The 25,622-nt window shown below is 31.7% G+C and overlaps 1 protein-coding gene across 1 annotated transcript in view; it reads right to left on the reverse strand.

Moving 5' to 3' along the window:
• Window positions 1-25,622, reverse strand: part of LOC108076115 (uncharacterized) — a 105,120-nt gene that overhangs the window by 46,005 nt on the left and 33,493 nt on the right. Inside the window, exon 2 of the mRNA XM_017168843.3 lies at window positions 9,477-9,523. The gene's annotated coding sequence lies outside the window, so the exon portion shown is untranslated. The remainder of the gene's footprint in view (window positions 1-9,476; window positions 9,524-25,622) is intronic.

Raw genomic sequence — 25,622 nt, forward strand, 5'->3', positions numbered from 1 at the left:
ATTATGTTTCTTGTGCAAAACTAAAAATTGCTGCTGAAAGTTAATATTTTTTGCTTCTATTTAAGTTACTTTTTTTGTTTCCTCTTTAATTCCCTTTTTCTGTTTCTTTTTTTGTTTTTAATTTTTGTTGGTTTTTTTTTGGTTTCCTTTTTGCTTACTTTTATTTTCCTTCATTTTCCTTGGTCTGTTTTAGACATTAAATTTATTTTACGTTGATTCCCACTTTTGACAAATACCTCACATGAAAATAGAAATATAAATAGAAATATAACTGCGGAAAGGGAGAGCTAGCTCTCTGGGAATTGGGAAATGGTCAAGAGGAAATCCTGGCCATGATTTAGATGGTTAATTTTGGCCAAAAGGGCCAAAGGCAAAACTGTAACTAAAACTACAAGCCAAACAAAAGGGAGAACGAAGATAAAGGCAACATTTTAAGGTGATAAATTATAATATATGTTTATTAAATGAGACACAAAACTGTCTTATGTTGTAAAGGAAACAATAAAGTAAGTGCGTGCCTAAAGAAAGACTTAAATTAAATAATTTATAAGCTTAGAAAATTAAATTAAATAATTTATAAGCTTAGGAAATATGAGAATTAAATTAAATAATATGCGAATTTATCAAGTAAATACTAATTCAATTGTAAACTAACTAATTGTTTGTTTTATTTTATTTACAGCTTTAATAATTGTTAATTTTTCCTTAAAAAAAACCTGATGAATCCGCTTTAAAATAACATTGTATACGAATTACAGCAAAACAATATTCCCAGCCAATTTTTTACCTGGCAAAAAAATTGTATAAAGGTAAGTCGAAAAAAATTGAATTAAATTGAAATGGAAAACAATTTTCAAATGAAACTCTGCCTTTGATGCCCAGGGTCTTCTTTTAAACAAAAAATAAATACAGAAGCCCAGAAATACCCTGGAAAAAGTAGAATTTTCAGGCTTAGAGGGGTTTTTAAAAATTATTAAATGTTTCAAAAATGTTTTAAAAAAGTTTTTACAAAGCTGAAAATTATATTGAAATGAATAATTAATTATTATAATTATTATATATTTTATATAAACTAAAAAATATATAGAATATATAGGATTTATTAAGATTTTAAAATTTTACCTTAATTTTTGACGAATTATAAGGGTTTTTTTAAGAGATAGTTTCCGATATATAAACTCATTTTTAACAAAAATAAGTAATTTATAATTTTCCAGAACACTTTTAATTTCCGAAAAAGTTTAAATGTAAAATTCTAAAAAAATAGAGAAATATTTTGCATATATATATTTCACATATTCTATATTTATATAAATACTTATTTTAGTTTTATGAATATAGGTTAATTAATAAATAAATATTAAAAAATATTTTGTAAAACCAAATTCAACATAGGATAAACCCTGTGATCTACAGAGGCTCTTGGGTATATATAAAAAAAAAAAAACAAAATAAACAAATAATTTTGGGCTTCCACACACGACGATATACGGCGACAGTCGCTGTCATTTGTACACATTTTTTACCCCAGCGCTATGCTATATATATATACATATATATACATGTTCTTGGCATATCGGGCGAGGCACATTTAGCATTCCTAGCAGGCAAATGAACTCACTTGAATAATCGCCACTCTGGGAGTTATCGCACTTTAAATACGTTGGCGAATTTTAATGAAAACGTCCTTTCAACGCTGGATAAATTATTCAAAAGTTTGCCTCAGCGCAAGATTTTTACCGTCCTTGTTTTCTTCTTCTTGTTTTTGTTTTTTACCATTTACCATTTTCCATTTTATTATATTTGTTGTTGTTGTTGTTGTTGTTGCTTAATGTTGCCTGTTGTTCTTGTCGCAGAGCATTTTCGCATTTTATTTGTGTTGTGTGCCGGTCCATTCTTATTTTTTTTTTTTCGCCTTTCCGAGTCGCCTTTATATATATATATTTTTTTTTATATATATTTTTTGCATTGTTTGGGCAGACATTTCAGTTGCAGGCAACTCTCTGGACAGGATCTCACCTTTTCCGTCCTTTGCTTATTTTCTATTTTTCAACGGCCGCTTTTCAAGCGGCAAACTCCAGGATGAGATTCATTCACTGATTTTCTCACCTGCCTCCTGACGCCTTCTCTTTCGCTATCACTATAGCTTTCTCTCTTTCTCTCCCTTTTTTTTTTAAGGATTTCTTAGTTTGACAGTTTTTTGTTCTAGATTGCCGGTTTAAGTTCAAGTTAATGGCATTCATGACAATTTTCTATGGGATTTGATTTATATATTTACTTTAAGCTTTATTCAAAAGGTTTTTAAAATTAAAATCTTTACATATTAAAAACAATACTGAAATCTCCAGCTGAGAGCAATGTGACAGGACAAACACTAGGATTTTGGCAGCTCACAGAAGCCAAAACCAAGCTGAAATGTCCAGCCTCTACAGACAGTCCTTTACCAAGTTCATGTGGTTAGCATCCTGCTGACTTTGAACAGAGCTGAGTCTCTAAGAATTTAAATAAGAAATAAAATAATTAAATATAAAAAAAACTAAAAGCCAAAGCTATAAAGAAAAGCAATCACAAAATCAAACTAAGAAGAAATAATAAGAAATATGTAGCCCCTTTCTTCTGGATAGATTTAAAAATCATAAAAATTACATTACAAAATCTAATAAAATTAAGTTTTGTAATGGAAATGGCTAGAAATATCTCTTAAGTGATATTTTCCTATAAGGAAAACTATCTCATCTCTGCGAGCTCACACTCGCATTTCCCGGCCAACAAATTGCCGGGTGGAACTTTTCCTTGGCATTTTCCTCGAGTGAGAAGTCGGGGAAAACAGGGAAATGAAGCAAAGGAGGTGAAGGAGGTAAAGAAGTCTTCCATACATTGGAATATTTTTGATTAAGCATTCCCCAGATACGAATTAAATCAATAACTTTTGGCTGGCCAGCAAAAAAATATAAAAGAAATTGAATTTAAAAGTTGAAGGCCATAAAACAAGGGCACAAACTTTGTGGTTGATGATGGACTGTAGGTTACCTTTTAGTCAAGATAATTGAATTTAAAATATTTTTTATATAATTAAAATAGGTTTTTTAGGGTATTTCAAAGCCCTGTTTACCCCGAAATTCGTAGTCACCTGTCGGCCATAAAAAAAGGTTTGTTACTGGCCCCCCTTCCCCCCTCCTTCAATAAGCGTAATGAAACGTAATTTGAATGGCTCTTAAGTGGCTTTCGGGTCAGGTGAGTCGCCTCGAGTCCTGCGAGTGTGGATGAGGATGTGCGAGCTGGGCAAATCGTGTGAGAATCGAGCTGCCCGCTGACCAAAATTAACTGCGCCACCACATCCTGCCATTTCCATCCTCTTCCTCAGCAGGATGCTGGGATCCAGCGATCCTGCGGGGGAAAAAGCAGTGAGGAGAAGGCCAAGTCGTGTCCGATTTATGGCCCGGATAATGCAGGCGACTTACGGGCGTAAAAATTATGCAGCCACTGCATTAAAAAGCGCTGAAAGTGTTGCACGACAAATGGCCCGGGAGCGGGCCAGGACCCCGGGGCATTAAACGCCGAACAGATGGCATCAATTTGTACCGAAAAAATCGAGCTGAGAAAGGAAGGGAAGGGGAATCTCTCTGTGAAGTGAAGAAAAGCCACAGCGAAGGCTTTAAGTGCCACAAGGACACGCATTTAGCTGATTAAGCGGTGGCCGTTTCAAGGAAGGTCCTGCGGGGCTTACAGCCAACATAAAATGGTCATAGACAGGGGCTGTAAATACTTACAGTATTTGGAAAGATCTAACATATATACATATTTTTATTGTTCTTAAAAACTGTATTAGAAAATACTTTAATTACTCGGCATTGTAGCTCAAGTATTTTTCCATTAAGGAACCGAGTCCTTGGCTTTACTCGGTCACATCCATTCCTCTTCATTCTGAACTTAAACACTCACTTGACACTCGAATAGAAATGGCCGAAAGGCGACTCTTCCTCGCCTGGACAAGGATGCGGATGCGGATGCCGACCAGGATATGGAGCAGGATGGGAATCCTGGACCCTTGCCGGCCATGTCGTAATGTAATGTAATGCGCGTGCTGCCGCCAGAAATAAAGAAAATGAGGCGTCACTCGTAACGGGGTCGCTGAGGGGTCAAAGTTGAGCTGGAGTCAAAAGGACGAGGGGCAAGGGGCGACAGGATGTTGGCAACAAAAGCCAAAAGTGCCACCGCGTGGAGAGCAGAAATAAAAAGAAAAAACACAAACGAAACAAGCTGAACCCAGAAACGGGGAGTCCAGAATCCGGAATCCCACAATCGAAAAACGAACTCGAGACCAATGAGAGTTTTCCCCGCACTTTTCCCAACACACACACACACACATACACACACACATATGTGTAAGTGCAGTGGCGAGTGCACTTTGGGCCCGCGTATGTCCTCAACACGTTCAATATTTTATGGTGTCGCTTACAGGCAGACAGAGCCAAGCAAATAAAGTAGTATTTTGTAAAAAAAAAATAAGAAAATTAAAAAGAGCGAACAAATTGGACATGGGACATACAAATCTTAACAGTTTAGAGTAATATATGTTTATATTAAATAAATATTATATTTTTTAGTCTTCATTTTTTTACTTTTCTTAAATCTAGGGAGTTTTTTCGTTCAGTTTCTTTCTTAATATAAAGACGAAGAGCATTAGTTTTGCTGGTAAATTTTTCATGGCAAATTTGCCAAAAATCTCACATATAATTCCCAACTGGTTTTAGCATACCTGGAATGAAATAAAGGTTACCAACCAGAAGTACAGACAGTGTTTATGTTTCTTGTGTTTGTTGCCTCCCTTTGCAAATATTCCATCAAAAATTATATATTTTTAAAGTCATTTTAGGTAACATTTTTTACAAGTGTAATAATCTATATACTTTATTTATTTTGAAAACTACCAGCATTTTGAAGAGCAGCCAGAAAAAACGGAGTACTTGCATATTGGTAACTGAAAGGCCTGAGCCTGAGTCTGGCCTTCGGTCAATTGAAATGGTTCAAAGGCCTGCGGTGGTCTTTTACCCCTCGCACCCCGCATTATCCTTCTTTGCTCCTCCAATACATTCTTCCTTTTTTTTCTGCCTCTCTCCCCCTTTTTTTTTTATCGAAGCGCCCATATAAATTTCACTCTGGCAAATGGTTTTTATTGGCAGCCGAAGCTACTGAGCCCGGGCTCAAAAAGGTTAAATTTGGAAAATTGGTACGTGATTGGATTCAAAGCGCAAAATAAGTGCGTCAGTTGGTATTCGGTTTTTGGGTATTCGTCTTCTCCTTCTTTTTTTTTTCACTTATGGGAATGAAAACATACTTTTTCTTTTTTGGTTTTTCCTTATTTTTATATTTTTCTTTTTCTTTTTTTTTTGGCACGCCACTCGCCACGATTTGTAATAAGAATGTGTTTTTTATTTTGTGGTCGAGTTCTGTGAAAAATTGGAACTTTTGCCAAGCCACCATGATGATGATGATGATGATGATGGCAGGGTTCCAATGCGCATACATATGGCGTTGGCGTCTGTGTGTGTGTGTGTGTTGTGACCCCCCCCTCAATACATAAGTTGAAGTATTTGTGGTCTTGTGTTTGATTGCCGTCCATAAAACGGTCATTTGTTTGCCGGCCAGTTTTGGTAACTGAACTGAGTTGAGAGCCAAATCGAACTGAGCTCAGCTCCAACGGTCAGCTAATAACTGGACATTGCTTTTTTTTCGCTCCCCTCCCCCCGCCTCTCTTTCTCTTTATATAGTGCACAACGTGGCGTATGGGTAATATTTGCAGGGTCCAACACGACGTATGGGTAATATTTGTATACAATATTGTGGGTATACGGGAGTGAGTATGCAGCAACAGATGGGAGTGGGAAATATAGCGAGGGTATATCGAAAGCAAGAATTTTGATATCGATATCGATAACAATAACATATAGATAATATCATTAACTGTGATGTTTTAAATTAAAGAAAAATTGTCTGTTTAATTGATTTTTATTTATTTTTATATAATTTTTTAAATATATCGAGAATTTATCGAACAGAAAAAATGCATTATCGATATCATGGCACATTTTGTGATGTTTTTAAAATATAATAAAAATATTATCTAAAATGGTTTTTATTACAATTTTTTTTTTGATATATCGATAATATATCGAACAAAAATAAATGCAATATCGATATCATGGCATATTTTGTGAGGTTTCAAATTATAATAACAACTTTCTGTTAAATAATTTTTTATTTAAAATTATTTTTTACTCAATATATCGATAAAATATAGAACAGGAAAATATTTACTTTGATGAATTGAATAAAATATTGAATTAAATATTAATTATTATATTAATTAAATTATTTTTGTGAGTTTGTGACACTGAAAAATCTACTTTCCGGTGGAACTTTAATAAAATTAGGCGCTTATTTCACTCTTTAATAAATAAAATATATATATTTATCTTTTTTCACGTATTAAATCAAAACATTTTTATACAACATTAATTATTTAATCATTTTCATATTTTAATTTTCATAAAAGCTTTGAATTTTTTAATTTTTCTTATAAATTATGTTCATTTTCATAAGATTAAATTATAATCTTATGTATAAATATAAATAAAAAATAAATTATAATCTTATGTATTATAACAAAAATTCATTTTCCTTAGAGCCATAAAAATATATAAAATACGATTATATACGATTTCACCTGAACTCTCTAGTTTCCAGCCAAAGCCAGGCCAAAAGCTTCATAAAAACGCAATCAAATTGCTAAAAAATATTTGCCAAACAAAATGCGAGGCACTAGCAGTCCATCAATCGGGGGATAAACTGAAAATCCTCTCGGAAAATGGCCATGGCTATTAAAGCTTTATGTATATATACATACTATATATATATAGATATACATATATATTTAGGGAATACTAGGCACTGAACTGAACCGATAATCGGACTTATGCTGGGGCTTTGGCTGTCGCTGTTTGTTCAGAATTGATAAACACACAGAAATAAAAATATATGCAAAAGTAAGAGTACAGTCAATATGTATATATGTATTTTATAAAATACGACAAACAATTTTATTGTTTTTAATTAAAAAGTCATCACAATATTTTGTTGACAATTTACAGATTTATCTGTCAGAAAATACGCTGCTTTCCATTTTGTAACTGCTCTTGTCATAATTAATTGGCATTTATTATGCGCAAAAAAAAAAAAAAAACAGAGAAAAAAGTGTGGAGAAAAACCAACATAAATCCAGAAGGAAAACCGGAAATTTGGTGAGGCCTGAATTATGGCCAGATCGACATCTGTATATCCACAGAGCCGGCTGATGGCTTTTAATCACTTAATTGCAGCTAATTAGAACCGCAAATTCAATGAGTCTGACAATATGGGTTTGAATTGGGGGCTTGAATTGAGGTCTGAATGGGTCTCTGAATTAGGTTTTAGCTTTGGTTTTCAAATCAATTCGAGCGCATTTTAATCAAGCACCTGCCACCGGAATGATCTCTACACACTCGTGTCGCTATTTTTTTTGCCCCTCGATTCATATTCTCAAGTGCTTAGAGCCAGCCACTTCCCGGGGCACATCATTAAATCACCGCAAAAGTTCAGAAATGCATTTCATTTGAAAATCATGACCCCAGCCAGGCAGGACTCACTCACTCTCTCTCTTCCTCTTGTCGTGTTCGACATTACAAATTACAAGCTTGCCGGCTGTCAGGATAAATTGTAGAAGGAGGAGAAGGTGAGTTGAGTTACAGTAAACTTCAGGAGAAGCATGACTTTGACACTCAACGGGGAAGGTGCTCTGGAAATTATTGATTTACTGGGGATTAAGAAATACATTTTTTAGAAAAAATATGACTCCTATTCGGGCTTGAAATCTAGTATGAAATATAATATAAAACAAGTCGAAAAGGGTTTTAAAATTCTAGGAAATATTTAAGTAAAGGAAAAATTAAAGGTCTTCAAAAAGATTTTCTAGATTTCGCAGTAAAAAATGTTTGTAAATTTATTTCATAATTTTTTTTTGATATTAATAATATATTAATTCTCTGCATCTAAAATATCAAATAAATACTTGCTTAAAAAATTTAAAAAAGCTTTACAATTTAGGTTTCTTTTTTTAATAAATATAAAAATAATTTTTAAAAAATATGCCAGCTATTATAGCTTATATTTTAATATAAAAAAAATTTTTAAGGATTTTTAGAGTTTTTTAAAATAATTTTAAAAATTTTAAAACAGACAAACAAAATATTTCCAAGTAAAATGAAAATTTTGCCACAATTTTACAATATTTTCCTTATATTTTTCTCACATTTTAAATCCATTTATTTGTATTTTTTTCATTGAATTTATCAAAAGAAATATTTTGTTACAACAACAAAAGAAAAGTGTGCAAAAATTCCAGCATTCCCTGGAACGCACCTGGACAACGGGGTAGATGAAAAACCGTAGAAGTAACTCGCCATTGAGTGGGGGTTGCCAGCTTGTGGGCGGATTAGGGGCGTGGTTCCCTAGTCCATTCTACAGTGGAGAGGGTGGGTGCTCTAGCCTCAACGATTGCAATCTGCGGCGCTTCAACAACGCTTAATGTTGCCTACAATCCACAATGTCAGCCATTTATCATTCGCCAGAGCTCAGCTCAGCCCAGTTTGCTGGCCAACTGACTCACTGAATGTCTGAATGACTGACTGACTCGCTGAACAACTGACGGATGGATGAAGAGAAGGAGAATGGGGGGTCAGGCAGAAGGCCAGGCCAAAATTGGCGTTATGAACTCTCCTGGTGAATAAGTGAGTGGAGTCAAGCGGCGGGCTTTTTTATGGAGGAGGTTTTTACCAAGATCCTTAAAAAAAATTTAAATATTAATAAATAAATAAATACAATAAATAAATTAAATTAAAATAAATAAAATTAATATAGAAAATAATAAATAAAAGAAATTATGACACAAATATGAAAATTATATTAAAAATATAATAATCCTGAATATATCCTTTGAAATAAAGTAAAAATGGAGGATGGGAATCAAAATTCTTATATAATATTTTATACATTTTATAAAAATAATAATTAAAAAAAAAAAAATATAATAAAATATATAATAAATAAAATTAAATTAATATTAAATTCTATAAATATATAATCTTTAATTATTAAAAATAAAAATAAAAATAAAAAAATAATGCATAAAACCAAATTAAATTAATATTAAGTTCTATAAATAATTGTTCCTATAAATTCTTATTTTAAACATCGAAAAAAATAAAAAATTTTAAGCATCGAAAACTAACTTAATAAAATATAAAACTAATATAATTTCATATAAAATAAATTATAAAATTCATATTATTCATATAAATTCATAAAAAATAATTAAAATATTATTTCCATAATTTTAGTATATATATTTAAAGCAAAACCCCAAAATAACCACGACTTACCCTTTTTTTTATTACCAAAGTCTGTCTGCTTATTTATCTGATGATTTCTGTAACGATAAAAAGATAAACGTAAATGTGCTTAGTAAATATGTAAAGTGTGAAATAAAATATTTTCCTCTAAGAACAATTAAGAACCCACTTTCTCCTTCATTCTTCTCTATTTTGTTTTGTGGTTTTCTCATTTTCCTCCCCCTTTTTTTTTTGGTAATTTTCCTTTTCTTAAAATGAAAGAAACATTTTCCTTTTTGTATATCCAACATTTGCTTTGTCTTTGCCTTAGTTGTGTTAATTCTCTTTTTGAGCTCTTAATGAATTTTACGCTTTTCTCTTTAATTGCAAACGATTGAAGGGGTTTTTTTTTATATTTTAGGAGAGATGTAGCGCTTTCTGCGGCGAATTAAATTTTGTTTTCGATGATGCTGCTGCAGCAGCCATTCGCCATTCGCTGATTAATTTAAGCGCTCTAGTAATGCATAAATTAATGTTAAATAACGGCTGGCCCCAGCAGCTGCCACTGTTCACACACTGAGAGAAAAGTGCTGGGGAAGGGGGCTAACGAAGGGGGATTGAGCGGAACAGAGGCACAAATTGCAAACCGAATCAGATCGAATCAATATGCTTGTAAATTATCCAAAAGGACCCCTCGTTGCGGAGGAGCACCTAAAACTTTTTACACTTGAAAAAGGGGTTGGAATCTAATTATTAAAAGGTTTTTGTTGCATGGGGAAATTTTTAATAATTAAAAAAAAAAAGAAGAAGAGGGATATTTAGATACTAAAACGAATTTTTAGGCAAAAGTTGTTGAAAAAAAATTCATTTTTTATTTGTAAAAATATAAATATGAGCCATTAATCGATATTCTGTTTTACAAAAATATTAAAAATTTGTTATTAATTTTTTACATAATATTAGATATTTATTTTTAAGTTTATAATATTTAAATATATATAAATAAGAATTTTATTTTGTTTTTTTTTTTTTATTTATAAAGAGCTATTAATTTATTGAAATTAAATGCTAGTAATAAAAATAATATTAATAAATATGTTAAAAAAACAATACAAAAAACTATGGAAGATATTTTTCCATTAAATAGATTTTTAAATAGTTTTTTTTATTAATAAAATTACAATTTAAAAATGTTTATGATTTATATATGCTTTTTAGGGTGATAATTCTATTTATCACATTTTACTTTTCGTTTTCGTGCTTAGTTTTAATTTAAATTAAATTAAATAATATTTATAATAATAAATTCCTTTATTTTTTATAAGTTTTAACCTTAAAAAGTATTAGTTTTTTATTTTAAATTGACTTTTATTGATTATTTTAGTTGAAATATGTCTAAAAAATTGTTTCGCCGATTTTATTATATTTTCAAACTCATTTTCTGGCAGTGCAACATCAATTATAATTTGCTGGACGCTGTGCCAGCCTGCTTTTTTTGCACTTCATATGCTTCAGGGGTCAATTTGGTGGATGCAGAGTCAGCCGGCCATTCAGGCGTTCCCTCATTTACCCATTTACACAGGGACCTTGCTGCTGCTGCTGCTGCTGCTGCTGGAAAATGCATTTTCCGTGCTGTTCTACGCATTTAATCACTCGTCAGCCGACCGTACATCCAACCATCTGACAATTTGACATTGTTTTTGGCAGGAAATCTCTCTGTACCTTTTCTCCCTGTCTCCCTTTCGCCCTGTTGCTCCCCTTTTCTCACCACATTATCCCTTTTTGGTCCTCGGGGAATAGTAATTGAATTTGCAAAAGGAAATCGGTTGAAATTAATGCCTTGTTTTTGAGGATGCACACACAACACAATCTGGCAAAAGGATCCTCTGTGCGGTCAACTTGAAGTTTTCATCTTTGTTGCGGCCAGTTTGCACTTTGCACTGCTATGCAGGCATCAGCTTAGGATGCCTTTTGTGGCTGTTAGTCTGCTAATTAACTGCAAATTGCTTTTACCTGCCACCTTTTCTAGGTAAAGGATTCCAAAAAGCCACTTGGCCTTCCCCCTTGCAAAGTGAAGTGTTCAATTTCATTTGAACTCTCTCGTTTACGGGTTGCCCCTGACAATTTCAAATTAAAATCAAATTTTGTGGGTTACAACCGATTTTTATATCCGATTTTGTGGTCGCCAAAAGGCAGTTACAAACAAAAAAAAAATTGGAAAATGTCCTGTGATTGCCTGTTGCTGATGATGATGATGTTGCTGGTTGGTTAGGCTTTAACAATTAAATCTAATGATATGTGATTGCGCTGTTGTTTTTCAGCCTGTTTCACTTAGTTTTAATTGTTATCGAAAACCGAAGGATATCGGATGTGGCCATATCCATTGTACTCGTGTGTTCGTTTTCGTTATTATCCTTTTTTTCCTGGGCTTTATAAAGGATATTGGCAGGTGGGGTTGCAGGTTTGCTATGTTCTATGTGGGTTTTGTTGTCTAGTTTTATTTTTTTTGAGGGAGTTACAAATGTGGCAGATGTTTGCCAGTCTTGCAGTTTCATTGGCATTGTTTTTCCTTTTTATTTTTTGCTTTTTTCTTTTCTACTTTTAAGTTTTCTGACTCTGCAAGCTTAGTATAAGTACTTTGTGGCTTTAGTTACACTGTTCTTGTTCTTCTTGGTTGTTTTAAATTATTAGATATATTATTTAGGTTTTAAATATTTAATTATTGAAATATTTAATTATTATATATTTTTTTTAAATATAGTAATGTATTTTAAAGCTAAATTTCTATTTTCTGGCAATTCTCAGTTTGCATGTACATATTTTAAAGTTATATTTACCTTTATTATCATTTATTATTATTATTTATTGAGCTAATTTTAATTTTTTGGCAATTATCAGTTATTTTTATATTTATTTTATATATTTTTCAATTACATTTGCCTTTTTTACTATTTATTATTATTATTTTTTAAGCTAACTTTAATTTTCTGGCAATTATAAGCTTTATTTTATATTTTTTTAAATATAATTTCTTTTTTAAAATTATGTTTATCTTACTTATTATTTTTTTGAAATATTTTTTAAGCTTTAATTTTATGGCAATTAATGGATTTATTTTATATTTTTAAAATTATTTTTTACATTATTTACTATTTATTATTATTTTTTTTGAGCTAATTTTAATTTTCTGGCAATTATACGTTTTATTTTTTTATATTTTAAAATTATATTTACAATATTTTACTATTTATTTTTAATATTTTCTAAGCTATATTTAATATTCTGGTTATTATTGGATTTATTTTATATATTTTTCAAGTATATTTTCCTTTATTATTATGTAAAATTATTTATTTTTAGTTATTTTAATTATTCATTAATCTAAATTTAATATTCTGCTAATTATTAATTTTATTCTCTATAATTAACAATTTATTTTTACCTTAATTATGTTCCTACAACAAATACCTTGAATATATTTCATCAGCAAGTACAATTTTACAAAAGCTTCTTTCAACTTTACCATTTTTCAATTCTAAAAATAAATTCTTTCTTTTATTGTCATGTTTTCCCCATGGTTGCTGCTAATTAATTCCAAAAGCCTTACCTACATTTTCCCTTTAATATAATTGATGTTGATGATTTCTGGGAAATTTCTTTTTTGCTATATTTATTTCAAAATGGCCAAAATGGGTTTTTGCCAGCAAAATTTATGTATTTTTTGTGCTGCTAATGATTGGGCCAAGGCTTTACTTGGTCTTTGGCAGTTAATGCTATTTAATTAATAACAAGAGCAAGTTGTGTGCTTTGTTTTTGCCACTCAGTCAATATTTTTTGTTTGAAATTGTAATTTCATTTTGCAAGTACCATTAAAGACTTAAAAGATTAAACAAATAAATTAAATAATCCTGAATGGCAGGGAGTGGAATGTGAAATGTGAATGTGAAATGTGAAATGTGAAATGTGAATGCGAATGGGAATGTGAATGCGAGTGGTATTTGAAAAGGGAGTACGTGCACTTACATAACTCAAATAGAAATGGAAATGGAAATCCAAAACTCGACCCAAACTCGAAAGCTGAGAAATTTGCATACAAAAGTATCTGATGCTAGAGGGAAATTCTTTGACTTTGGCATCCTCTTTTGCCAATGCAATGCATGCCAAGCAGAAAAGCGACATCATTCCTATATATATTCCTTCTCTTTTATTACTATATTTTCTTTTTTTTTTTTTTTTGTTCCTAAGGAGGGCAACTCAACACTTTTCAACCCCCCTTGCTGCACATAACAATTGCAGCTGGCAAAAGATGAAGGCGAGTCTGGAATACTATTAAATACACAAGGGAAGCTACTTTTAACCCAAATCTGCGGGCATAAAAGCTAGCCAAGGGTTAAGGCAAGAGGCGGGTGACTGGAGACTGCAGACTGGAGACTGGGAATTTGTTGGCCCAAAGGAGCCAGAGAAATCGGTGGTACCAGCGGCACACAGGCCACATATGAGCACAAATAATGCAGCCATGGCGGCCACGTGGAGCCTTGCCAAAGGGGCAATCCTGGGTTAACTTTGGGGTTGCAACAGCAGCTCCATTGATGGGGGAAAGGGTTAAGGGGGGTAGGATGTCGAAGGGTTAAGGGAGAACAGCTTACTGCCAGCCCAGCTCGTCTGACAGTGGCAGCCTGGCGGGCGTCGTCTAAGCTCCACATTGATACGAACCTTGGACTCACTTTTGTTCGATAGTAACCTTAGAATCAACACTAATGGGTTAATTTTTTTATATTTAAAAAATTTATAAACTTGGTTTTATGGTTGGTTTTAAAAAGTAAACCCTTTGCAAGGTTTGTATGTGAATTTTGAATATTTTTGGTGAGAAATTTGACACAGAAAACCAAGAGATTGATTTTTGTTTTGTTTTTTCTATTAATCTTTATCAAAATTTATATGAAATATTTATAATAATGAGCATATTTAAAAGTTTTATGTTTTTAAGAATTTAAAAACTTAGTTTTTTGACTCTTTAAGTCTGTCTGAATAATCTAAATATAAGAAATATAATTAAAGGCTAATTTTCTGTTGGAATTTACACTTTCATTGACCTCTAAAGATTGAAATAAAGCTTAAAAAATCCTACTTTAATTTGTTAAAATTTATATAAATTTTGTATAATTTTATAAAATTATTTTATACATAAAATTTAAAACCAACAACTTTTTTTAATATTAATTTCTTTAAAATCTTTAAAAATCTCTATAAATCTTTATAAAAAAATACTTTTACATCTTTTTAAATTTTAAAAATTTTTAAAATTAATAGTTTAAATTTTCCTATTGTTTATATACTATTTTGTGCCACTGTTCAACATACCAACTGGCTTTTGAGGCACTTTGGCAGTTGCCTGGCGGCATTTGCCACGGATTCGCATTCGCATTCGCATTCAGCTGCAGCTTCAGTTGCAGATTGCATATTGCAGATTGCAGATTGCTCGTGTTGCTGCGTCGTGATTAAGCCGCAATTTTTATACAATATTTGCATGTGTGTGTGTGAGCCAAAAAGGAGATGGAAGAGAAGAGATGAAAAGAAAGGGGGTCCTGGGTGTCCTGGGTGTTGGCCACATAATGACATTCGCTCTTCGCCAGTCGTCGTCGTATAATACAGATATTACAATATGCGGATTATTAGGCATTATGCACATCCCCCCTTTTGGGAGCTACGCCCCTGTCGTTTCACGCTCCGTCTGCCTGTTATTGTGTGCTAACAATTTCTATTCATAAAACCTCGTGGTGTGTGTGTCTGTGTGTGTGTGTGTTAGCCAGCATGCAAATTTATTGTGTACTTTTGCCGCCAAGTTGCGGCATGGCAAACCCCTGCCAACCGAAACTAAAGTGAGCTTTTGATTTCGGATTTGCATTTGTGGAGGGAAGGGTAGCCTCTGATCGTGATTGGTGGTGAAGGAGGGGGAGTAGGTGGGGGTTTGGTTCCTAGGATTTGGGTGCCGAGGTCTGTCAGTGTGTCATTAGCATCGCATTTTGTCGCTTAAACGGGCTTTGGCTATAAGAGAGAGCCAAAGCTTTGGGACACTAATGCCGCAATAATTTCTAAAAAAAAGGTAGTTATATTTTTAAGGATTTAAAAGATTAAAAAAACAGAAAAGACGAGGAGTTATTGCTTACTAGAAATGTTACAAAACAAATAGGTAATTAATATATTTGTAGAGTTAGAAAATGTATTACTTTTGGTAGTTTTTCAGAGCATTTTTTATAAATAAAATAAATAATATTAAAAATTTTAATAATAAAAAAAATATATAGAAATATTATAGAATTCTTATAAAAATACTAATAATATAATATTAAAATATAATATTTTTCAAAATTTAAAAAAAACTATAAATTTATATTTATTTTATATATTTATTTTATATGTTAATTTTATATGTTTATTTTAATGTTTTTTGAAATATTTATAAAATATATATAGAAATAGATTTATTTATTTTTATTTTATATATTTATTTTACATATTTATTTAATATATTTATTCATTTTAAATATTTATATTTATTAATTCATTATCCCAAATAATTCTTCAAAAAAATTCGAATAAATTCTTGAATTGTTTTACTGAAAACTTCCTTTTCCTTTTTTGTGCCTTTTCCAGAGGGAAAACAGCATTCTTAAGCTCATTTTTCATTTTGTCCAACCGTCTAATACCCCATCCTTAAGCTAATGATTGGCTGATGCCACGCCCAACTTCCTTTGTTTTCTTTTTTTTTTTGGTTTATTTTCATTTAATTTATTTTTGGAGGCCACGCTGCGTATACGCAATGCGAGAAGGCACTCACTTTGTTTCAATATGCATGAGGCCCTCGCATTCGCATCCTTTTCTCTCCATTCTTTTTCTCTTTTCTCGCTTTGCCCGCATTAAAAAAAAATAGGAGGGGAATCACACATACACACACACACACGCACACACACACACATGAGCTGCTTGCACAGTCTGGGGCTCAAAGTCACTTAACCAAATAAATTTTTGCAAAGAAAAAAAAATCTGGAAAAAAATCCAGGGCGGCTGTGTGGGCGTGGCTGGTGGTGCTGCTGCTGTTGCTCAAGTATTTATTTTGCTTGAGTGCGCTACAGTTTTTAAGTTTGTTTGCACTGAAAACTCAAGGCACAACTTGCAAATATTCATTACAAACAAACAAACAAGCGCCGGGACGACGGGGCGAGGGGCTCCAGAAGGAAGTAGTCTCGCCTCGCATTCTCTCTCGACAGCGCGAACTTAATGTGATTAAAATTGTATGGCTGTCGTTGGCTGTTTGCCTTGGTAAGGGAAAAAGCACAGGACGCACAGCTACTCCTTGTCTTCCTGCTCCTCCTGCTCCTCCTTTTCCCCCCAACTTCTCATGCCCCCTCTCAGTTCTTGGAATGTTTTAAAGATCTATGGGTAGCACTTCCAACCCAAAAGTCTTGCCACTCCTCTGTGATATTTGCGCCAGAAGGTATGCAACAATTTAAGGCCAGCTGAGAGCTCAGGTATTACAAAAGATATTCTCTTTGTCTATGGGGATCTGAAGAGGAATTTCTGCTTGATTTAAAATAATTTAAAATTAAAAATTGAGTTAAACATGAAGAAGAATTGTTGGTTAATTTAAATCAAATAAAATATAGGGCTATTTAAAAATGGAAAAGGTTAATAAATCTGCATACTTATTTTTATATTTATTTTGAATATTTATTTCATAATTTTAAATGATAATGTGTGCATACTTGATTTAAAAATGTTAAAAATTAAAATTTCAAGTTTTGATAATTTAAAAAATAAAAAATAAAAAATTGGGCAATTAATAAACCTTAAAAATATCAAAAATCGGAAAAATAAAGAAATATTTATAAATAATATTAATATTTATTAGTATTCAATATTAAATGGAAAACAAAATATATAAAATAAAACTAAATAAAATATATAAGAAATATTAAATATATAAAATTTATAAAATATATAAAATAAAAAACAATAAATAAATATATAAAATACATAGAAAATACACTAGTAATGTCTCTTTATATCCCCTAAATCTCTGCAAAAAACCATTACTTTCCCTTAAAAAAATTCCCAAGCTTGGAGACAAACTTCACACTGTTTCAACTAAGTACATGGAAAAACTTAACAATCACCCTAATAGTCTGGCTAGAAGATTAGCCACCGCTGAACACAGAACACGAGTCAGGAGAAGACTTAAACGTCACCACCCTCAAGACCTCCCCGACAGGATCTTGACATAAAATATCAGACAAAACATGAAAATCATTTCAAATTATGTAAACATAACTTAACTTAATACTCCTCCATAACAAAGCATTGTAAACATAGAATTAACTTCCAATTAGGTTTAGTTGCCAAATATCTAGGTAACAGTGCACTAGTCAAATAAAATTTCATTATTTTTTTTTTTTTTTTCCAAAAAAAATAAATATAACTATCCATAAAACGGAACATTTTCGAGCGAATTAAAAATCGTAAAGACCCTCAGTTTAATGCCAACACCTTTTTCCCCAGACACAAACTGTCCGATTTTAACCGTCTGGCGTTAAAAACAAAGGTAAATCGTTAAAAGCAAGCACGTGCAATAAAAACAAAGTGTGACCCAAGCTTCCAGCTTGGAAAATAGTGACCCCTCCCTGCCCCCGCCCCATCAGCATCATCATCCTCGGCACTCACATTCTCAAAAACACTCAAAACACTCACTCAAAACACTCACACACTCGCACACACTCACAATGGGGGGGCCCCACATTTTCTTAAAGCGTGAAATTTATTTGGCCCCGCCTCTGATTTTATATACACCGATCCCCCGCCCTTAATGGATGCTTTAATAAAATTTTAAAGCATTTCAAATTTAGTGTTGAGTTTTAGTGTTTGTCATTAGTGTTTTGGCAGGCGTTAAATATTTAATGGCCGAGACAGCGACGATGAGGACGAGGACCAGAACGCTGCCTTTGCTTTGGCAACAAAGTGTTTGTGTTGTGTGGATAATTAATATGGCAGGATGGCTGGCTGAAAGTTCTGGCTTTCTGTATACAATATATACATATATATTTGGTGGTTACTTGCCCTCGGAATGTTTACATTCGCCGAAAGCTTTCGCCAACTTTTCCAGCAAAAGTTACTCGATGGCCAATTATTGGTTGATAGGGTTTTGAGTGGCACAGAAGAAGTATGCTATACACTCCTGCCCACAATTATACGACACCCCGAAAACTTTAGTTTCGACCCTCGTAGGAAAGTCGGGAAGCATATTACAACAAATTCAAGTATGCAGAATTAAAGCTTAATGAATTCTGCTTAAAATATGATTTTTTTATCTCTGATTGGACCACCCGTTTTTAAATAGCGTTAAAAAAAGCAGAAAAGCCCGATTTTTGCCATGCCTGAAACTGTATCATAGCTATACGACACATGTCAATTTTAACGGCTAGAGGTAATTATTTGGATTCAAATAATTTTTTTTATGTTTCTGGTAACATTTTAATGATTTGGAAATAAAATGCCAAGTGGATGTTTGTTATCCGACGAAAAAAAGGGAAGAATAAGGGCTTACAACGATGCTGGCTTTAATGTAAGCGAAATATCGCAGAAAATGTATCAAATACGTTGTTTTATCCCAAGTTTTTTTTAAATTCGGATTAATATGGAGTGAAGCAAAGCTCTGGAAGGATCCCAAGTTGCCCGACCGCCATGAACGTCGCATAATTCTTAGATTTAGCTATTCGATTGCTTGGAGCGCCACACTTGCCGCTAGTTGCAGTCAGCCTGTGTCACGAATGACTGTCTGGCGGACACTGAAATCATCGTAGTACATAGTCAGAGTAGTCTTAAAGACGGCTCCATTCTTAAAAATGAGCTACAAAACAGAACAACTTAAATTTTTAGGAAAAAGTCTTGGAGACACTGGCCTCAGTATGACATTTTAACTTATTTTTGATTATACAGTTTTTTTTCAATATTTTTTAGGTAGATAATTTTTTCTGACGAAAAAAATGTTTATCTTGACGGCCCAGATTGGTTTTGACACTATTGGACAGATTTACATGAGGTTAAACTTATTTTTTCAAAACGCTGTTTTGGGGGAGCCTTTCATGCGTCTTAAGCGCTTGATCTGTGCTTCCCAGATCCAAGATGAATAGTGGAGAATACAAAAAAGTATTTCATGATCGTCTTCTAACATTTTTGGAACAACATATGGAAAAATATCATGTTTTTATGCAGGATTCACCAAGTTAGAGAGACCCAGCGCTTCATAAATAATCACAATATAAGAGTTTTGGGTTGGCCACCGTGCTCCCCTGGCTTGAATTTAATTTAAAACATTTAGTTTACTTAAGTCAGGCGAGCTTAGGCCAATAACAAGAAATTTTAGAGTGTCAAGACCCTTAAAAGTGATATTTTGGGTCAAAAGTTTCCATTACACCAATATTTACCAAAAAAGTTTGTTAATTCAATGCCTAAGAGACTTTTTGAGGTTGCCAAGGCTTAAAGTGGCTCTATTAATCATTAAACAATTTTTTATATACCATTAAAATTATAAAATATTAAGTAAATCGAAAAAATTGACATGTGTCGTATAGCTATGATACAGTTTCAGGCATGGCAAAAATCGGGCTTTTCTGCTTTTTTTAACGCTATTTAAAAACGGGTGGTCCAATCAGAGATAAAAAAATCATATTTTAAGCATAATTCATTAAGCTTTAATTCAGCATACTTGAATTTGTTGTAATATGCTTCCCGACATTCCTACGAGGGTCGAAACTAAAGTTTTCGGGGTGTCGTATAATTGTGGGCAGGAGTGTATATACTAGTTGCCATAAAATCGTAATGGATAATGGAAGAAAATTAGCCAATAATAATGTACAAGATGCTGTTGTATATTACCTTAAGTTTTTAAGGATTATAATAATACTTTATTTTGTTTTCTAAATATTTTATTTTATAAATATTAAAACCTTTACCTTGTCAAATCTTTAACTAAGCTTAATAGTTAATGAAAGAAAACTCTAAAATCTAATAAATAATATTTTAAAATATAAACTAATTAGCTTTTTATTAAGTATATAGTAAGCCTTACTTTGTTGTATATTTCTTATTTCTTTAGGTATATAATATAAACAGGTGAACTTTGTTTTTTAAAGTTTATAAATATTAAAACCTTTACTTTCTTAAATCTTCATCTAACTCTAGGGGTTTGGGTATAAAAGGAAGCTCTAAAATCTAATGAATAATACCTTTAAATTTAAGCTAAATTACCTATATAATAAACCTTAATTTTAAGCATATTTTTTCGTAGATCAAATTTAAGCTTCAGGTGAAAATTACCCTAAAAAGTAATGCCTTTTCAATGGCAGAGTTAGGATTAGGTGAAGGCTTTATTTTAATAGCTTATTTTAACTTTAATTTGTTTAATATATAAATAAATATATAAAATTGATGAATATATTTCCTTTTTAATGCCAAAGAGTTCTTTAAACAATATTAATTTATAGATTTTTCTACTTTAAAATTCATTATTCCCTGCTTTACTTTCTATTTCAATTTGTCTTGTGTTTTTTTATATAGAAATCACAGCAACAAATCCTAATCCAGAACAGCAGTTGCCGCTGATTTGCACTTAACCCACACAGCGAGTAGAAAAAATGAAGGCTGGGGCTCTTCTTTCTTTTCTTTTCTGTAAATCGTTCTTAAATTAAAATAAATTCGCTAAGGGATTTGCGCTAATTCACACGTGGGAGTTGGGCAATTTGTTTGCCTATTGGAAATGTGAGGGTATTCTTTGTGAAGGCCAGATGAAATTCTATAGTCGACAATTAGTTATCATTTGTTGAGGAATTTAATTTTTTATTATAAATAAATAAATTAATAAAATAAATATATTAAATAAATAAAATTTTTAAGATTTAGTGAATTAAATCAATAAAATTCTAAAGAATTTTTGTCATATTTAATGATAAGTAAAATTTCGATAAACGAATTTATAGAATTAATATATATCGGTATAAAAATGTTCGATGTTTAATTTATCGGAATTAAAATATTAACATCGAAAATTTTAATTCCGCTAAATTAGAGATTCTACAAATTTTATAAATATTTTTTTAATATTTTAAATATTATAAAATATTTAATTTAATATTTTAAATATAAATATTTTATTAATATTTTATTTTATTAATATATATTTTATTTTAAATATTATAAAATATTTAATTTAATATTTTAAATATAATAAAATATTTAATAAGATAATCAGATAATGGTAATTATGAATAATAGTTAAAAATTAAAAAAAATAACGATTTTAATAATTATTTAAAAATATATTCGATGTTAAAATGTTAATTCCGATACCTAAAGGATTCTTTAAATTTTCTAAATATTTTTTAATTTTTTAATTATTTAAAATATTAATATTATATTATTTAAATATTTTTAAATATTTAAAAATATAATCAAATATTTGTGGATTAATAGTTCTCAATAAATATATAAAAACTAGCTTAAATATAATAAAATATATTTTATTTTTAAAATTTTTTGTATTTTTAAATATATTTTACCATACTCAAAGCTTTTCCCTTTGTATATAGTTTATCATCAATAATTGTTTTTTAGAAAAATCAAGTAAATTATTAAACATAACCTCTATATCCCCACTATACCCTCGATAAGTACTTTGTCTAACAACAGCTGCTGTCACTTGTTCTCTTCGTGGCCAAAACTTAATTTTCCAAGCAACTTCATCGCCTAAGAAGCGACATTTTTCAATGTTCACCCCCCCCTGATTTCCACCGCTCTTCCTTGGCTTTTCTTCGCTTTCCCTTGGAGCACTGATTAGCATTTGAAATACGTGTGTTGTTGTTCTTATTTTTTGGGGGGGGGGGGACTGGGCTTGCCTTTGTTGTTTGTGAAGCCTCTCTCTCTGCTGGTGGTGGTTCTTCGGGGGGGGGAGACCCACTAATTAGAATAAATCTAAATTGCCCGTTCTGTGGCAGTCAACGTAATGACTTTTATGCGCATGCTTAAGCTCGCAATTATCCACAGCAGCCAAAGATTAAATCGCGACAACAACACAAAAGGCAGTGGCGATGGGAAATGGTAAGGAAAAACCGGGGCAACAAAAAAAAAAAAAAAAGGAAAAGAAAATGCGAAACAGGCCAAACAACATGCCAAAAAGAAATCCCTTTTATTGATACGCTTTCTTTATTTTTAGGCAGGCAGCAAAAGTGGCTCTGCCGGAAAAAGGCTTAAAAACCGCAAAAATTACAAAGCACTCAATATGCCTTGGAAAGGGTTGCAAAAAGCGGCAGCTGTGGTGGCTTAAGTGAGGCATAAGAAAATAATTAAAAACCCAGCAGAGGAAGCTGCGGAAAAGCCATTTTCCCCGCCACATAGTCGAATGATAAATGCCCTGCGATTAAGGGGGATCTTAGGTTTTGTTTTTGGGGAAATTCTTGGGAATAGTTTAAGCCAAGTTAAGTGGAAGTTTAGGCAAAAGGGAAAAGGTTAAGCTAGTTAAGTGACATTTAAGGTTAATTATAAGACGATTATTTGCTTTAAAAAATATTTTAAAAATAATTAACGAGTCTTTTAAGAAGAAAACAGTTAAAAAAGTAATTAAAATTGTAAATTAATTTAATTTAATTTAAAAAAAAGAAGCTATAACTACTGAAATAATTTAAAATATTAATTTACTATAAAACTAAGCTAGTAATATTATTTTAAACTACCGAAAGATGCCATAAATATCTTTTAAAACCCGCCTTTACTTTAAATTAAATCTTAGAAATTTTAAAATATATATATATATAAATTCAAAAAGTATTATACAACGCCCCAAAAAAAAGGTCAGCTGGAAAATGTAAAAGAAAAAAAAATTACACACAAAAACCAATGCGACCTCATTCCTAAAAAAATAACGTATACGCCACGTACGCAAAGGCGGCACCAAAGGAAGAACGTGTTTCACTGAGCTGTCGAGTTCCAGGACTTGGACTCAGTCTCGAGTTCGGATTCGGCGGGTCCTTTGTGTGCGCTTTTCCTTGGCATAAAGCGGAAAATCGCTGGTAAAGGGTATGCAAGGCGGTATGTCAGTGGCAAACAAGAGCCAAATGTTTGTCAGTCAAAACCACAAAAAAAAAGGAGAAATTTAGAAAAAAAAATACAAATAAAAGGGCTGCGAAAATAAAATGCGAAATGTGAAATATGAAAAGGCAAACGCTAGCGCCAAAAGTGAAATGTCAAGCGAAAGGAAAGGCAAAAGGCCTCAAAAAGAAGACAAAACATACCCCAAAAGATTTTCAAAGTCACTCGGAAAATCATAAATTTTCACACACAGAAGGAGCAAAAAAAAAAAGAATAAGAAAACAAAGGGAAAAGCACAACAAAGGGCAGCTCTCGGACTCTCGGCAGCCATAAGTGGACCGCAGAGCGGAAGCCTCCAGTCAAATCATTTTTCCACTGCATTAGACGAGGTCCATCTAGCCAAGAAGTTGGCCTTACAATTGCCATACTTATTCTTTCCGTGGATTAGCTACATATGCTTGGCCACCAAAACGATGCCTGGAGACACTTGGAGAAAATTTTGAGGGTTTTTTTTTTAAGAATTTGTGATTTTAGTACCTTGGAAAAGGGGTATTTAAAGGGAGTTTTAATATTAATTAAATATATAATTTATGTTTTATGGTATACAAATATTTTAAACAATTTAAAATTATGTTAAATTAAATAAAAAATAATATTACTAATAAACAAATAATAAAAATAATAAATGAAAAATTTGAAAAAAAAATATTATAATTTTAAATAAAAAAAGTAAAATTATAATAAAAAAATAAAAACACCATTTTATTTATTTAATAAATAATAAAAATTATAAATAAAAATTCCAAAAAATAAATAATTTAAATTATAAATTAAAAATATTATAAAACAAATAATACAAATTATAAACAAGAATACTAATAAAAAAAATAACATAGTAAATAATAAATAAAAAAAAAAAAAAAATATATATATAAAAAAATAATAATCAAGCAATTTCTTTGTAAAACCCCTTATTATATATTTCTCAAAATATTTTCCAAAATATATTTACAAAAAGTATTAAAAATTATCTTAGTTTTTGCTAGATTTCTTACTCTATTTTATATTTTATGCTTTCCTTTAATAAAAGCCCCCAAAGTTATATTTCTTAAACATGTTTCCCCCTGTGTATTTGTCCATATTATTGGACTGACACTTTCCCCCAGAAATCAAACCAAAACCGAAACCGTAACCGAAACTGAAACCCAACCGAACCGAAAGAGTCTCTGACCCACAATGAACGGATGACAATGAACGCGATACACGACACCAGGGCAGCCCATGGCGATGATGAGGCCACTGGAGATGCCTATCGTCCTTTGTCTCGCATTTGTGTGTCGAAAATCTCGACAGGCGGCCATTTCGAAGGAAAAACTAAGTCAAGCCACTTGTCCATCTGTCCACCAAGAGTGAGAACAAGAGAGTTGGGAAAAAGGAAAACGGAAACGAAAAAAAAATGGGCAAACGAAATCATGTTAGGAAAATGAAAATGCCTTTTCCTCATCAAGAGCCGCCACTTCAGCTGGTTAAAGTTGCAGCCTCTTCCCCACTCATCCATTGTCCTGGCAAAAGTGGCAACTGAAATGGTCTACTTGTCCCGAATTTTCCAAGCGGAGCTCATCATCTTGTGAAAACTACAACGGGTTTTTCCTTAAGTGAAAGCGACTTAGCAGTGGCTTAAATCAAATCAAATGTGAACAAACAAATCTTAAGAATATTATTTTCCTGAGAAAAGTGTGTGTTTTTGGGAAAAGGGGATTTTATTTTTATTTTTAGAAAATTTATTTTAAGAGCTTTAATTTTTTTTGAAAGGAGAAAAGTGTGTGTTTTAAAGAGAGAAAAAACTATTGAAAGGCTTAAGAAGCAAATATGGTTTTTTAAATAATATTTAAATTTTAAAAACTTGGTTTTTCTTCAACTTTTCATAAATAGTTTCCTAAACTAAGGGTTAGGCATGCTATTTTATTTATTTTTTTATTTTTAGAAATTTAGTTTTAAGGGTTTTTTAACTTTGAAAGGAGAAGTGTGTGTTCTTAAAGAGAGAAAAAACTATTAGAAGGTTAC

Source organism: Drosophila kikkawai, chromosome X, assembly GCF_030179895.1.
Source record: "Drosophila kikkawai strain 14028-0561.14 chromosome X, DkikHiC1v2, whole genome shotgun sequence".
Taxonomy (NCBI): Eukaryota; Metazoa; Arthropoda; class Insecta; order Diptera; family Drosophilidae; genus Drosophila; species Drosophila kikkawai.